The following is a 15030-nucleotide window of genomic DNA, read 5'->3' on the forward strand; positions in this document are numbered from 1 at the left end:
GGTCAGTAGGAGACAAGTGATCAGCGGGGGAGTTTCTCAAATCCTCTCAGAAATTAGGGATCCTTTTCGTCAGGGAGAATCCCCGGAAGGTTTATGGGTAGAAGTGCTTCCCGGCTGCAGAGGATGGCATCCCGATCCGGAAATGATGCGGGGGATATGTCGTGGTCCACGACATATCCCCCGCATCATTTCCACTACAGTGTTATGGTAGTCGGAGCCTCAGCCTGTATGTACCCTGTATGTCTGCATCATATTGATAATCGGAGCCTTAGCCTGTACGTACCCTGTATATCTCCACCATTGCAGTAGTCGGAGTTGCAGCATGTTCTACTTATCCGAACCACAGTCATGGATGTCCTGAAGGAGAGGGTTTTACCACTGGCAGTTCTGCTGGAGGGAGTACCACAATCTTTGAATGCAGTTAGATGGCTCTTGCTCCCTGTTAGAAAACATATTTTTTTTCAATTAGCAAAAAGATTTAATCTGCCGGATGAGATCTGGACATGCATGGCTGATCTGATCTTACCAGTATTTTAGAATTTCATGCAGGTCTCTTATATGCTTATTACAAACACTGATGCACATTATTAATATTTTCAATTAATCAAATGTTTAGGGTAAAACATTTGATTATTCCCTCAGAATGTTACTTGACCATGGGGAGTATCTCTTTGGCCTTGGGATATTAAACCAGTGGCTTCAAGAGGTCCTTGGAGAGTTCCTTGAGCTATTTTTGCCCCAAATCAAAAAGCAAGCACTGCCCTTCCTCACTCTGAGAACAGTCCGAGGCTCGTTCTAGAAGGTGACATGGGTCGGAAACTCAAAACTCAATAATACACAGAATAAAACTCCATAAATATTTATCTACGCATTGTTTTTATGTTTAAAAGTTATTTCTTCAAAAGCACTTTAAGGCACTCCAATTTTATGCTACACACAGAATCAAAATCAATCAATCAATGCTACACATAGAATCAAAATCAATCAATCATTCAATCACTCAGCATTTGGAGAAGTGTGGCTCACTGGTTAGAAGCGGCAGACCCTGAAGCAGAGGTCGGCCCGGGACCAGGGTTCAATTCCCGATGCGGCAGGGTCTTGGGTCAATGTCCGCGGACTCGATAATTCTCGCTTAGGTGCCTACGCTAACCATGGGTCCCACTCTGCAACTCTGGGCAATAGCTTGTTTAATCTCCACAATGGCCCCAGCAGCGCCGGGGATGCCTGGCTTCACCTTGGGGTGCCCTCTCACAGGGAAAGCCAGGACGGGTTCCCCAGCGGTATACAGTGCCAGGACACCACGTAACGAGGTAACAGTGCGCTTTACAAGTATACATACATTACATTACATTATAAAGCACAACACTGTCACCCCAGGGGTATCTGGGCTCTGTGTCTTGGTCGAAGAGCCAGGTATGGAGTCTTTTTCGGAAGTCTGTCAGCAAAGGGGAGTGTATGGAGCTTGAGGGGAAGGATGTTCCAGGTCTTGGCTGTGATGTAGGAGAAGAAAAAGCCACCACAGTAGATGTGAGAGGTTGTGCGACTGTGAGGGTGAGTAAAGAGAAGCATAGGCGTCTGGTGGGTTGCTGAAAGTTTAATCGATGGCTGGTCCAAGGTCATGGAGGGCTTTGTAGGTATGCATGTGGATCTCAAACTAGCATATTTTCTGGGTGGGGAGCCAGTGGACGTCTCTCAATTGGACCTGTGTGGGCTAATTTGGGGAGGCCCTGGATAACTCTGGTCAATGTGGCCTGTATGGTCTGACGTTTTCTGAGGAGTTTGATAGAGATTCCGGTGTAGAAGGAATTGCCATAGCTGATATAGCTGGAGACAAGGCATGAGTGTCAGTTTTTTTGGTGTTGGTTGGGTACCATCTGGAACTTTTGCAGAGCATGCTAAGAGCGTGTTAACAGGACGAGCCAACTGTGCTAACTTGTCATTTCATAGTGAGTTGGCTGTTGTGGATGATGCAGAGGTTGCATGCGTAGTCATTGGTGTGGGTCCGAGTTCTGCGCTCCGCTGGCTGTGGTCCCATGTAAAAGTGTCCTTCCCGAAGATCAGAACTTCAGTTTTGTGGGAGTTAAGTTGGAGGCACTTGGCTCTCATCCATTAGGCTTTGTTGGTCTTGGCATTTTGCGTAAGTTGGTTTTGGTGTTGATGGCATCCTCGGTGGACGAGAGGATCAGTTGAGTGTTGTCTGCGTAGGAGATTATGTTGAGTCCATGGGATCTGACGACATCGGCAAGGTGGTCATGTAGATGTTCAACAGCGTGGGGCTGTGGGATGATCCTTGTGGTATGCCGCATATGATGTTTTTGAGTGCGGCGGTGAAGGGAGACAGTCTGATACTCAGTGTACGTTCAGGGAGGAAGGAGGTGATCCACTTGAGAGAGTCTTGGTGTATGATTATGTTTTAGAATTTGTTGTTGATGATGCAACGAGGATCAGGTCCACTATTACTCTACCGCTGAGGAGTGTTCTGCTGTCATCTGAGGCAGCAATCAGTTGCTTCTTAGTGCTGTGGTTATCACGATATCTTGATTTGGAGGCATCTAGTAAGTGGTTTTGTTCCAGGAATTTGGTGAGATGCTTGTTGATGGCTTTTTCAAAACTTTGTCCAGAACGGGGAGCAGGGAGATCAGAAGATCAATTTTGAGATCGTTGGGGTCACTGGAGGCTTTCCTTCAGAGGGATCCAACGTCTGCATGCTTCCATCTGACCAGGGAGGTTGCTGTGGAGATGAAGGTGTTGAGGATGCTGGTGAGTTTTGTGCTGATTGGGTTCATTGTGAGGTTGTAGAGGTGGTGGGTGCAGGGGTTGGTGGGCATCCTGGGGTGGATGGAAAAACATGATGACGGAAGTGGTCAGTGCGGTGAACGGTGACAAGTTGGTGATGGTTTGGTTGGTCTTTGCTGGTTGGATGAGCTCATCTGGGTTGATGATGGGGCTTGGATGTTGAAATTGTTGTAAATGTTGATGATCTTGATGCGGAAGTAGTCTGAGAAGGTGTCACAGAGTTCTTGGGAGGGGTGGATGGCGTTTTCCATGGGTGTCAGGTTGGAGAATTATTTGACTATTTTGAAGAATTTCTTTGTATGGTTGCAAGCAGAGTTGATGTGGGTGGTGATGGCTGCTTTCTTGGCTTCATTGATGTGCCAGTGATAGTTGCTGGGGCTTGTTTAGTGTGCAGCTCTGTCAGCGAGGTCCTGAGTTTTAAAGTGAACCAGCTGGCATATTTGGAGCTCTTATTGGTTTTTGTAGGTGTCAGCGGGGTGACTCTGTCGATGAGCCAGGCAGCAAAGTTCTGCACAGCCTGGTCAAAGTCTGTTGAGGCCTCAGGTTTACAGGTGATTAGGCGAAGGTGTGGTCAGTTCAGGTGAGTTCTGTGGTGTGACTTAATTCAATTCTGTTGCTGGAAGTGAAGACGGTGTTGAGTTTGTGTTCAGCTTTGTGCATGGGTTCAGTGACCGGTTGGTTGAGGCAGATGCTGTTCAGGCGGGTTTTCTTGAAGATGACGGGGATGACTCCGCCTCTTTTGTTGGTGCAGTCATGGTGTATCATCCTGTAACCGTCGGGAGTGGCGGTGGTGATGTCAGGTTTCGAGGAGGGGTTGAGCCGTATTTCAGCCGTGTTTCAGTGATGAAGGCAACAACCATGGAGAAAGTGGTGATGGTGTTCCAGATTTCTGTGGCGTGTTTGCAAAGTGAGTGGGAGTTGATCAGGATACATAGGAACGGTTATAGGGTGGTCTTGGTCTTGTGGGCCGGAGGTTTATTTGTCACAGGAGAAGTGGCAGTATCGGCAGGTGAATGGTCCTTTGGTGGATCATGGGGAGGAGGAGATACAACAGTTTCAAAGTCCGGGGTCCAGGCCCAGGATATCCCTGGCAGTGTACTGCAAGGTGGCGGGAAGGCCAGTCCTGGCACAGGATATTGTCCACTGGCAGTGCGCTGGCGAAGTCTGTCTGGGTCTTTGAGTGGGTGTGTGACTGGGTGTTTTTTTCGATAAAGCAGGATATGAAAATACATTGCCAAATCACAAGGGGGCTGTGATCAGCACCAAAGTGGATCCGCATATCCATGCATATTGATAAAAAAATGTTTTGAGGACATTTCTTCAATATCATTCCTCTCTGAGACCCCTGTATGTGTAACGGGTGAAGGGGCAGCGTATCCTTCACCTCCCCTTCCTCTTTAATTGACAACCTGTGAAAATATTCTTCACACCTTGTATGTATTGCAAATGGAACTGAAATTCTTGCCACTTATAATGCCATTTGGCAATGCAGGAAGTTGCTTTGCTGGCCCCTTAATTGTAAACTAGCTAAGCAACAGTCTATGAACCATGCGAAAGGTCAAATCTGTTTCTTTCAAGTACTTTCAAAAGTGTTCCAAGCCCCACCAAATAGCCAATGCCTCACATTCTACTACAGAGTAGGTTGACTCATTACCTCAGATGGCACGCAAAGCAAAAGCTATCCCCAGTTCGCTTTCTTTCCTTACCTGCAACAAAACAACCTCCAAACCTAGCTAACTGGTATTGGTCAACACACCTGACAGTTCATGTGTTTCAAACTGTTTAAGGGGAATCACATTCACCAACTCCTTTTTGATGGAATCAAATTCTAAACTCGAGTTCTCACTCAACAAGACCTTATAAGATACTTTTTTTCTCACTACAGTTGGGGATGAAATATGCATAGAATTATAGCATTCTAGATAAAAAATGCAACTGATCTTGGTTCTCTGGTACAGGGAACTCGTTGATTGCTTTAACAAGATTCTCCTATGATTCCATATCTTGGGTCAACAGCTTATAACCTAGATAATCCACTGATTACTTTAGTTACCTACACTTACTAGTTCTCAGAGTAACCCCTCTCTGTTTCAAAATGGGCAAAACTACTCCCAACGTTTTGTTATGCAACTCTTCAACTCTCCAAAAGACCAAAATATAGGGAAACACTCTTGACCATCAGCTCAACAGCTCTCTGGAAAATTGCAGATGCCAAACCAAATTTTTAAATCTATCTGCTCCCCCACAGTTAACAAAAGATGTCAAATGGCGACTCTCACTATGTAATCTGGTGATATGCCGAAGACAAATTTAACGCAAAAATCCTAGCTCCCTTCAAGGAACTGAACATCTCAGTGATATTGGGCAGGGATTGTCTATCCACCCATATTCTCTCATTTAGACCCCTTACACCTATGTAAATGTAAATGTAGTTGAGCTTATATAGCGCACAGCTACCCGCAGTGGGTTTCCCGGCGCTTGCTTAGGGAACCCTTCCTGATATTCCCCTGTGAGATAGCAGGGTATCCACAAGGTGAAAGTCAGGCATCCCGCCGCGAGGGGCCGTTGTGGAGATTAAGCAAGCTATTGCCCAGAGTCGCAGAGTGTGAACCCGTGAGTCGAGGAGGCACCGGGGCGAGAATTATCGAGTCCGTGGAATTTTTAGCCCAAGATCCGCCGAGGCGGGGAATTGAACCCTGGTCCAGGACCGATCTCAGTTTCCGGGTCTGCCGCCTCTAACCCCTGAGCCACACTTCTCCCTATAAACATCCTCAGAATCTCATTGCTTTTCCTAGTTAACATCACTGGCAATAGCCATTCCGAATCCTCAATGGGCTCGATAATACTCTATTCACACAAAGAATCCTACTCCTGACTCAATTTGTCTCTCTTAGCGAGGGGTACACGTCTAGGTTTATGCACAACCACACATGCATCACATTTCCGGATAATCAACAATTGTGGACATGATTCATCACCAGTTTGAGGTGGAAACATGCCCAAAGAACCACTGCCATTGGTGCCACCATAGGTCCTTGCACTTTGTGCACTCTGAGCCATGTTCTTGCTGAAAACATCGGCTGAGCAAGGAGGTTCTTGAGTAAGTCCTGAGGACCAACAATCCTCTATGGAGGTAAAAAAGCACAAGCAAGTTGGGTATTGAAGTAGGCTCTGATTAAGTTGTTCTCTTGTTATGGTCTTTTGGGAATTCACCAATAAGTCTTGTTCTTGAAGGACCTTCAAAAACAGTTGGACATCCTCCTGAGCCTTGATGAAAAAGGAAGGAGGCAACAACCAGTCACCAAGATAAGGAAAAAGAGCAACACCAGATAAATGAGGAAATGAAACTACAGGAGTGGATGTCCTTTCATTGCAGCTCCTGCTGAAACTTTTGAAACCCAGAGACTATCAAAAGAGACATCTGAAAGGAATTTAGACACAATTCCATATTTGCCAACATTTTGACTACAATCACAAGAGTTGGAAATACTTCATAAGGACTAGCGTGGCATAAGCAACACATGCATTTTCTCATGTTCTGAAGTGTCTAAGTTTCACAAGTGAGGCACATCAGATGACCTCTTAGAGAAGGATTCAACTTTGTTATCTGCTGCATCCGTAAAGTATTGCCTCTTCAGATGCAAGGTTTGAGCTAGATGTCACAGAAGGTTGGATGGTATTAAACTTTGGAGTATGAGGACATTTCAAATCAAATTCTGCAAAGAGGCATCTCTTGTTGAGAAAATGGGGAATGGTTGATGAATCTGGATCTTCCCATTCTTTCAGTAATATGCCCTTTATAACAGGATGGTGGGGAAACTCATCTGCATTTAAAAAACAATATTGGGAACACAATCCCTCTTCTTGCTGGCTTATATGCTCAAAACCAAGGGAGTCTCTGATATGGTCATGAACTGTGACCCCTGGACATATTTTCCCCTTTGAACTCTCTCAGGTTCATCCTCTGCCTCTTTCAGGCACTTTTGTCTAGGCTCTGACAACACAGAGTCTACAGTCTCAAAGACCAGGATTTGTCAATCAGGCCTTGAGATGTGCAGGAGCTCCTCACTTTCCACAGCTCAGACTGATTATGCTGCTTCTGTGTGGCCCTAGGACGGTCCACAGTAGAAACTCAGCTAGCAGAAGCACTAAAGCAGCATCGTTCCTGCTTATAAATGTTGCTAAGAGACTTGACCTCGCTATACATGGGATCTTGGACACAACATTTACCCAGCTGCCCCCTTCTCCACATACCCACCGACGCGCATTGAAACAATCCCAGATGCTGACACAGACATGCGGCTCTAGATCCATGTGATAACGCTCCCCGCCCCAGCCCAGCACACAGGCTGCTAACCCACTGCAAACCTGTGCAAAAACCACCTTATGGGAGGAAAATCTGTCTGTCAGGAGTCACAGATGCCTCAGGAGACAGAGACCCCACATGTGGATATGACTGGCAGGGGAAGAGAGATGAGGGATAACTGCACTCATGACAAACCACCTCTCAATATTTGTACAAATTTCAATTCCAAAATGGATCAAACGACTCTCATCAACATTATATTGCAATGCTTTAAACTGACTTGAAATGGATTTTGCTTACACTCCAGCAACAGTTCATGCCCAGACCCATCTTGAGGACTCAGGACCACTGTGTACCCATCAACCTAATCTGCCTATTCCTGGGTTAATAAGGGGGCTAGCATACAGAACCTTTGAGTCTTTCCTGAAATAGTGCCCATATGGGCACCGACAGCTCAGTGTGTCCCAGTGGTGGAGCAGCAGAGCTGCAGCTGCAAGGCAGGGATGAGATGCATTGACAGAGCTGTGGGTGTCCTGGTGGTGGAGGAACAGATCTGCTGATACAGGGAAGGGATGAGATGCATTGACAGAGCTGTGGGTGTCCTGGTGGTGGAGGAACAGATCTGCTGATACAGGGAAGGGATGAGATGCATTGACAGAGCTGTGGGTTTCCTGGTGATGGAGTAGCAGATGTGCACCTGCAAAGCAGAGATGGGATGCATGGACTGAGCTGTGTGTGTCCTGGTGGAGGAGTAGCAGAGGTGATGCTGGAGGGAAGGGATGAGATGCATGGACAGAGCTGCGTGTGTCTCGGTGGTGGAGCAACAGAGTTGCAGCTATAAGGAAGGGATGTGATGTATGGACAGAGCTGTGTGCATCCTAGTGGTGGAGTAGTGGAACTGCAGCAAGGAAAGACTCTTAAGGGCCTGATGCAGGAACATTAAGAACAATATTTTCCAAATGGTGTTTTTTTTCCAAATGGATATTGGGTAATCGTGATTCCTAATGTATGAACCATGTATTTTTTAATTAGTGATACCTAATGGATCACAAAGAGACCTTTTGCATGAATAATAATGAGATAGGTCACAATTCAAGACCTATTATGAATGGCGGCCATCACAGGGATGGTGGTTTGTTGAGGACTACTGATGGTATGCCTCCTTTTCTTGTTGAAAACTCGGCATAGGATCGATTTACCATGTGTGGTAAATACCTCACCCTGAGGTAATGCGAGAGCTGTGGGCAGTAAAGGAGAGATTTTAACCACAGAGTGCATATTAACCAATCACCATCAGGGGTGACACGGATAAGCAGCAGGTCATGCTGAAGATCACACAGGAGCTTGCGGCAGAGCCGTGCATGGCATTATGGGTGCCCCAGCATCTACATTTCACAAATCCACTCTTTGGATCTTGACACTTACCTATTGTAAAGTTCTCGAGACCTTGAACGCAGTGAGTGACGTCAGCGGGGCAAAGACTGTAAATACCTGAGCAGGTGGAGGTGCCCACAGAGAAACACTTCTCACAAAGTAGGCAATTCACTGAAATGAGAAATAGTACTTATTTTCTAGATTTTTTTTTCTTCGTAAGAATGAAATGTAAATGGTAATATACAGAACAATTACGTTTCATAGTCAGAGAGAAGCCAAAAAGAAAAATAACAAGGAAAATCACAGTTATGCATTACTCCTCCCTTTTAACCCTTCCTGGTTGAGCCTTGCCTCACAAAAACCCACCCGCCCAACCCCCACCCTACTTACCCCCGAGGGAGTTGGCCTCGATCTCTTATCCTTAGTTTGGATTCTTGCTTGTTTTACACTTAATCATTGGCCCGTTCTTCTCTTTTCATGTGGTCAATGGGGCCCAGATGTTTAGGCCCTTTGTTTGAGAGCATAGTTCCCTTCTTGGCTTTTTCCAGATTATAGTTTGCTACTAAAAGAGAGAGACATTGCTGGAACCCGGGGTATGTGAGACATAAATGGAGGAGTGCCAAGCCGATGAACACTAGTTCTTCTCCAAGCTTCCCCTGAGTGTTCTGGGCTACCATTAATCCTACCAAGGTTGGAGAGAGGACGCAGTCGACTCCTTAAAAAATTGGTAATCTCTAATTTGAGTTTACTAAGGGCATCTCAGGAGGCAAAGATGTGAATCAGAGCTTCCTGAAATAAGGCACACCAGGGGCAAAAGGTTCCTCTCCACGTCCCCCATTTGGCAATTCTTTCAGGGGTGTATTTAGGCGAGAAAGATGTTTTGTGGTATTGAACCTGGACTCCGGCCGGGATTAAAATATTCCGTGCTAATTCAGCTGAGCGAAAAAATAGGGGGCATATTAACAAGGAACAGGGAAAATTAATGCTAAGGGTGCTTAGCGTTAATTTTTTAGCGCCCGCTATTGCTGGATAATATTGCCTGGTTACCGCGTTATTAACAACGCTAACCGCCTAGACGCTAAAAAATCCAGCGATAGCAGCATTTTGGGAGGTTACTGCTGGTAACGCAGTGATAAAACTCCATGGATAGGGATATCCTTGTTGATAGCCCATGGTGGACTTAGCCATGTAATCCACCTCCCTTTGTATTACATGGCTAAGTCTGAAAATTAGCAGACATAAAAATGCAGCGTTAACCGTGGTTAGCACTGCTTTTTTTTGTCTTTAACAGGGTTAGCGTGTAGATTGCTAAGCGACATTTCTCCTATTATTTTGCTCTGGAACGCCCACTTTGCTTCTCATTAGAGATGCAAAGGGAAGTGTAGTGAAAAAGGGTATTAACATGCGATTTTGCATGTTAGCACCCTGTTGTTGATAGGGCGATATTTTCATCTCCGCTTCTTTGGCGTTTAAAGCCAAAAAAGATGAGATAAAGCCCTTGTTAATATGCCCCTTGGTTTTCTGAGACTCCAGTTTCGACTCACCCATATCATCTTTCATTTGTGAGTTAAAAAGATTATAAACTACTTGTATAGATAGGTCTCCATTCCTTCTCAATGTAGCAATTTATATCATTATTAGCAAATCCGATTGCCCCACCCACCTTTCTTATATAAAAAATCTCTAATTTGGAGGTATTTGTAAAAATCCCTCCGATCCAGCTCAAACCATTCTTTAGGATTATCGAAAGAGCCAGACCATATGAGAGAGAAAAAAGCTCTGAGCTTGGTCAGCCCAGCGTCGCACCATCTTTGAATGATTTGTCCTTTAAAAATGTCTGTTAAATTGGAATTATTGCAGAGTGGTGTATAGTAATTGAGACAACCCATACCAATTAGTTTTCAAACTGACTTCCAGATTCTAAGCCCCCCTTGTAGAGTTTTAAAGCTAACTTTCTTATAGTGGCTGTCATTTAAGAATCGCCAAGCCCAGCCCCACGCTTCCACCCCCATTATAAAATCAAGGGGGGAGGTGTGGCGCCGCGGCCAGGTCAACTGACACTGGAATCTGGGGATCACGGTTCGATCCCCGGCTCCGGCGGCAGCTCAGCTCAGCACCATGTGACTCTGGGCAATAGCTTGCTTAATCTTCCTGACGGCCCCCAGTGCCTAGAGACCCTTACGGGTGATTGTTTGCGCTTTTCAAATGTGGATTATTATTATTATAAGGGAGTCAGTACTTCTTCAAACATGCTAACTTTTGGCTTCTCTTGTATTAGAACTAAGTTGTATAGAAGTGAAGTGGCCCAATAATAGAGTCTTATACTTGGTAGAGCCAGTCCTCCTCTCTCCCTAGGTAAAGAAAGATAATCATATGCCCTTCTTGGCTTAGCGGATGCCCAGATAAATTAGGAAAAGAGATCTTCAATTTTTTTGGGGGCAATTGGCGGAAAATTCAAGGGGGATTGCACGTAAAAGATATAAAAATGTAGGAAATGCTAGACAGATGTAAATTATGTATATCATTAACATAATTTTTCCTAGATTTTTCTAGATTTCTGTACATAATATTTTTTATTGTAACATAAAACATATCTTAAAAAAGGGCATTTACAAACTATTTTGTTACAAAGTAGAAACTCTTACATTTTTTAAACTATGACAATTCAACAATGAATCACAGATAAAGTAAAGAGGTGTCAGCAGGACATCAGTGGACACCTCCTTGGACCGTGCCCCATTCCCTGTCACTAAGGAGACTGATGAGTTTGGGATCATAGCTGAAAGCCCTGCTCCCCATGGGTACACAAGTACAACAGGTGTAGTATAGTTAACGGTCCCAGACTTTCAACAAGGCTGACTTTAGTGCTAGTCGCTGCCAGTGCGCCAATGTTTGTTGTCGCCCCCCAGTAACCAACTCTGCCACAGATTCACTCACTACCACCCTATAACAGAGCCCCTCAAGTCTCCATAATCACTCTCAGATTATTTGTGTTAGTATTATAGCGCCGTTCATACCAGTGAAGGGTTTCAGAGCACTTTACATCACACACACACTACACAGAGACAATGAATCCTATGTGTTTACCTCAGTGTATAGGAAATGTTACATAATTCAGAGAACTACAAGACAGACAGTATAGTTTAAGAGAGCTTGGTCTGGAGAAGCACAAACTCAGATTTTAAAAATCAACATCATGGTTGGGGGTTCTCTAATATAAAAAGAAATGATGTCTACCCAAATGAACCCTTTTCCCAATATTAGGATAATGAAAGACACATGGGCTTATTTAAAAGCCCCACGTGCTGCCGGAACGTCACTTTTAATGACGCTACGGCAGCGCAGAGCCATATCTACGAAGCCGCCGAAAACCACAATGCGTGGCTTTTCATGGCCTCGTAGATATTGTGTGAGGGAAGGCAGCGTAAGTTGCTGCGTTACCTCACATAGTGATAGAGAGTGATGCCAGGGAAGTTTTCAGGGGTGTTTCCACATAACAGCCATGTCTTTTGAAATATTTCCAGATTTATAGCATGCTGTAAACCTGGGACTGCATTAAAAGCCTATGCCTCCCCAGGGGTGGCACAACAGATGTCTTTGTGAAGGAAGGTGTCCCTTTCTGCACAAAATCAACCTGATTCCAATGCAGGCACCCTGGCACTATTGTGCACTCGCGGAGTAAAAGAAGGCACTAATGCATCATTTCTCATTGATACGGTGCATTTCTGCCCTTTACTTTAGACATAGGAGAGCGCTGCAGGAAGGCTTGCGTCGCTGCTCTATGCCAAAAATTTGTAAATGTTGCCCACGGTGCCTCCACCTGAAATCAGCAGCAGATGCAGTGGCATCAGTCGCACCGTCCTAGAGCTGGCCCTGACTTTCAAACCCCACACACTCCACTGTAATTCAGCACCTCAAACCTGACAAAATATGACAGGTAGAAAATGAATGAGCTATACCCATATATAAGGGATTTTGGTGCTTAATGCTTAATGCATTATGCTGCATTTTTTGCCCATTTTTAGGAACAGATTTTTGAAAGTGCTGTAGATTAGACCCCTGGAGCCCTGAGTTATTTAAGCAGTGATAAATAGCACACTGCCTATGGCACTAATTATAAACAGGGTTGTGCATTTTTATCTTGAATTACGAGTTGTGAGATAATTACTGCACCCCCACTATTTCCCCAGGTAGATTCTGGCAGGTTAGGTCTGTCCAAATATATATGGGGAAGAGAAGTCTGAAAAGATTTCAAGCCATGCAGATGTTTGCACTTTAAATATTGATTCTACCCACTCAACCTAAGAGGAGAGAATGGAGTTGGGCAGCATGGAAGAGATAGCAAAGAGGCAGGGGGGAAATATTGTGTCTCAGTGGAAGAGAACAGAGGGTGATGGGTGAACAACTGGTCAGCAGTCCACAAATGCTACCCATGGGGATCGAACAATATATATTACCAGTCACCTAGCATAATAGATCCTACACTAAGATTTTCTGACTATTAACTTTTAACAGGTGATCTAAGCTCCCACCAGCTACAAATCACCAACAAGACAAACTACAACACCTGCATGATATTCAAAATCTGAGGCGCACACATGAAGGGAGAACACCCCCACAAAACTGAATGTTAGCTAGTCACCATCGACCCACTCTCATATCAGTCTCAGGTGCCATCCAGGAAGGACCCTCACTGCTGGACAAGGAAGGGACATACAAGTCTATGCAGTGCTGGGGGGTCTCCAGCGGCGGTATCCTGGCATTGAGAGTCACAGCACATATGTATCAAGGGTTGTGTTGGTTTTGCAACCCTTGAAATGTGATTTATCAAGTCATGCATGGCCAACGTGTGTGATCCTAGGGGGCTTGATACATCCAGAGTAACAAGAATAAGCTGGGACTCCTCACTGAAGCCAGTTCACTTCTAGAAGCTCGACTAGTTTGACTCTGTGGGAACTCAGTCATAGCACATATCAAGAGTAAAGAATCTCCCCTCACATAATATAAAGGATGGGGCTTTATGGTTGAAAAGAGCCTTTTGGATGCCTAAGGCAGGACTCACCATTACCTTGAAGTGGGGTATGAATGAGAGGTACAGGTTTAAAGGTTCCTAAAGGGGTGAGAGGGAAACCCTACCTTTCTGGCTGTCTCAAGAGCTTGCTTCTAAGACAGCACTGAATCATTACTTTGTCCCTGTGGACCTCCTGGACTACTCTGGGGTAAATGGATGAATGAGCCCTCTTACCTCCAGCAATGAGTGCGCAGAGCACGACCGCGGCTGTGAGGAGAGTCCTCATGGTGCACTGGAGTAGGTTGAGTGGCAGAGTGTTAGATGGAGCAGCTGAGCTTGTCTTCTACACGTCCACTGCTAAGGACAATGCTTTTTATACTGCAGAAAGGGGCGGTTCAGGGGCTACCTAAACCGCCCACAGGGTAAAAAAACTGATGACCCTCACTGTGATTGGTGTGCTCCTGCGACAGCCCTTCTGCAAAACAGAGTTTGTGAGCTGATGTAATGCACACATCTTGAGTAAATACATCCTAAAAGCTCTTCTCAGCTGAGGGCTTCTAGCAGCATTGTGACCTTTAATTGTTGTTGTAAGTTACCTCATTAATGCCCTGATATATTTCGTAGGTAAACCATTCGAAGAAAACCTAAGGGTTTTCCACCCGAGATGCAGAGTGCTAAAATACCTAGAAAGATTTTTCTGGTTACTAAGCAGGAACAAAATGTGTTTCATTAAAATTATTTTTTAGGGAGAGTTTTGTGTTTTTTCTTCTTTAGTTTTTTTTTAGAATGTCACCAATTACAGTTTTTACAGCTAAAGTTGCTATCTGATGACCCTCCTCAGACATGTGTGGCTGACAATAAAGGTTTTCGTTATATAATCAATTTTGTTAGAAGTAATTAAAGTCTTGTTTGTGTTTTTTCAATATGCTTGGTGATTGATCTGCATCTGTGCAATCTTTGCTGATGTCGCTCCTGTCCTATCTGAGTACTACAGCACTGTTATTTGTTCTTTTGTAGTAGGGTGAGACTACACTGTGAGTGCACCATCGTAATTGCTCGTGTGGCGAGTAGACTGTTGTTATAAGATGGGTTTGGTCCAGCACATACATTAGTCCTAAATCAAAGTTCAATTCACTCTCACCTGAGAATACCTTGCTTTTTACGTTTCGGTTGTTTTAATATTTGTTAGATCCTTCATCATGGCCATTCTATCGCTCCCCTCAGTAGTGGTGTTTCACTCTTAAACCTGCTTTTCTATGCTCACCTGGTCAATCTGGGTACATTGTGGTTGTGCAACTGCTTTTCCATCTTGTTTCCTTCTTTTCCTCTTGCCGCCTTCTCCAAGTCCTCCAGGTCATCCCTGGAACCTCTTCTCTGTTAATTATACTGTACAATCCTCCTCCACCCCTATGTCTCCTTTCTCTTACATTAGGGGCTGCCCCTGGAGACACACTAGCTTCATCACAGTTCATGATTGCTTCTCTCTTCCACAATGTTCAGAAGGATTCTTGTGCAGCTGAGGAACTTGATTGCATGTCAAGCT

General features: G+C 44.8%; 1 long non-coding RNA gene across 1 annotated transcript; it reads right to left on the minus strand.

Annotated features, from left to right (window-relative positions):
• Positions 1-289: 289 nt before the first annotated feature.
• On the minus strand, positions 290-13816 carry LOC144826906 (uncharacterized). The gene is made up of 3 exons (XR_013609967.1): positions 13722-13816; positions 8528-8647; positions 290-439 (listed from the first exon to the last, which is right to left on the minus strand). It is a non-coding gene; the product is annotated as an uncharacterized LOC144826906 (long non-coding RNA).
• Between the last annotated feature and the right edge of the window lie 1214 nt (positions 13817-15030).

The sequence above is a fragment of the Lissotriton helveticus genome, chromosome 4_1 (genome assembly GCF_964261635.1).
Source record: "Lissotriton helveticus chromosome 4_1, aLisHel1.1, whole genome shotgun sequence".
Lineage (NCBI taxonomy): Eukaryota > Metazoa > Chordata > Amphibia > Caudata > Salamandridae > Lissotriton > Lissotriton helveticus.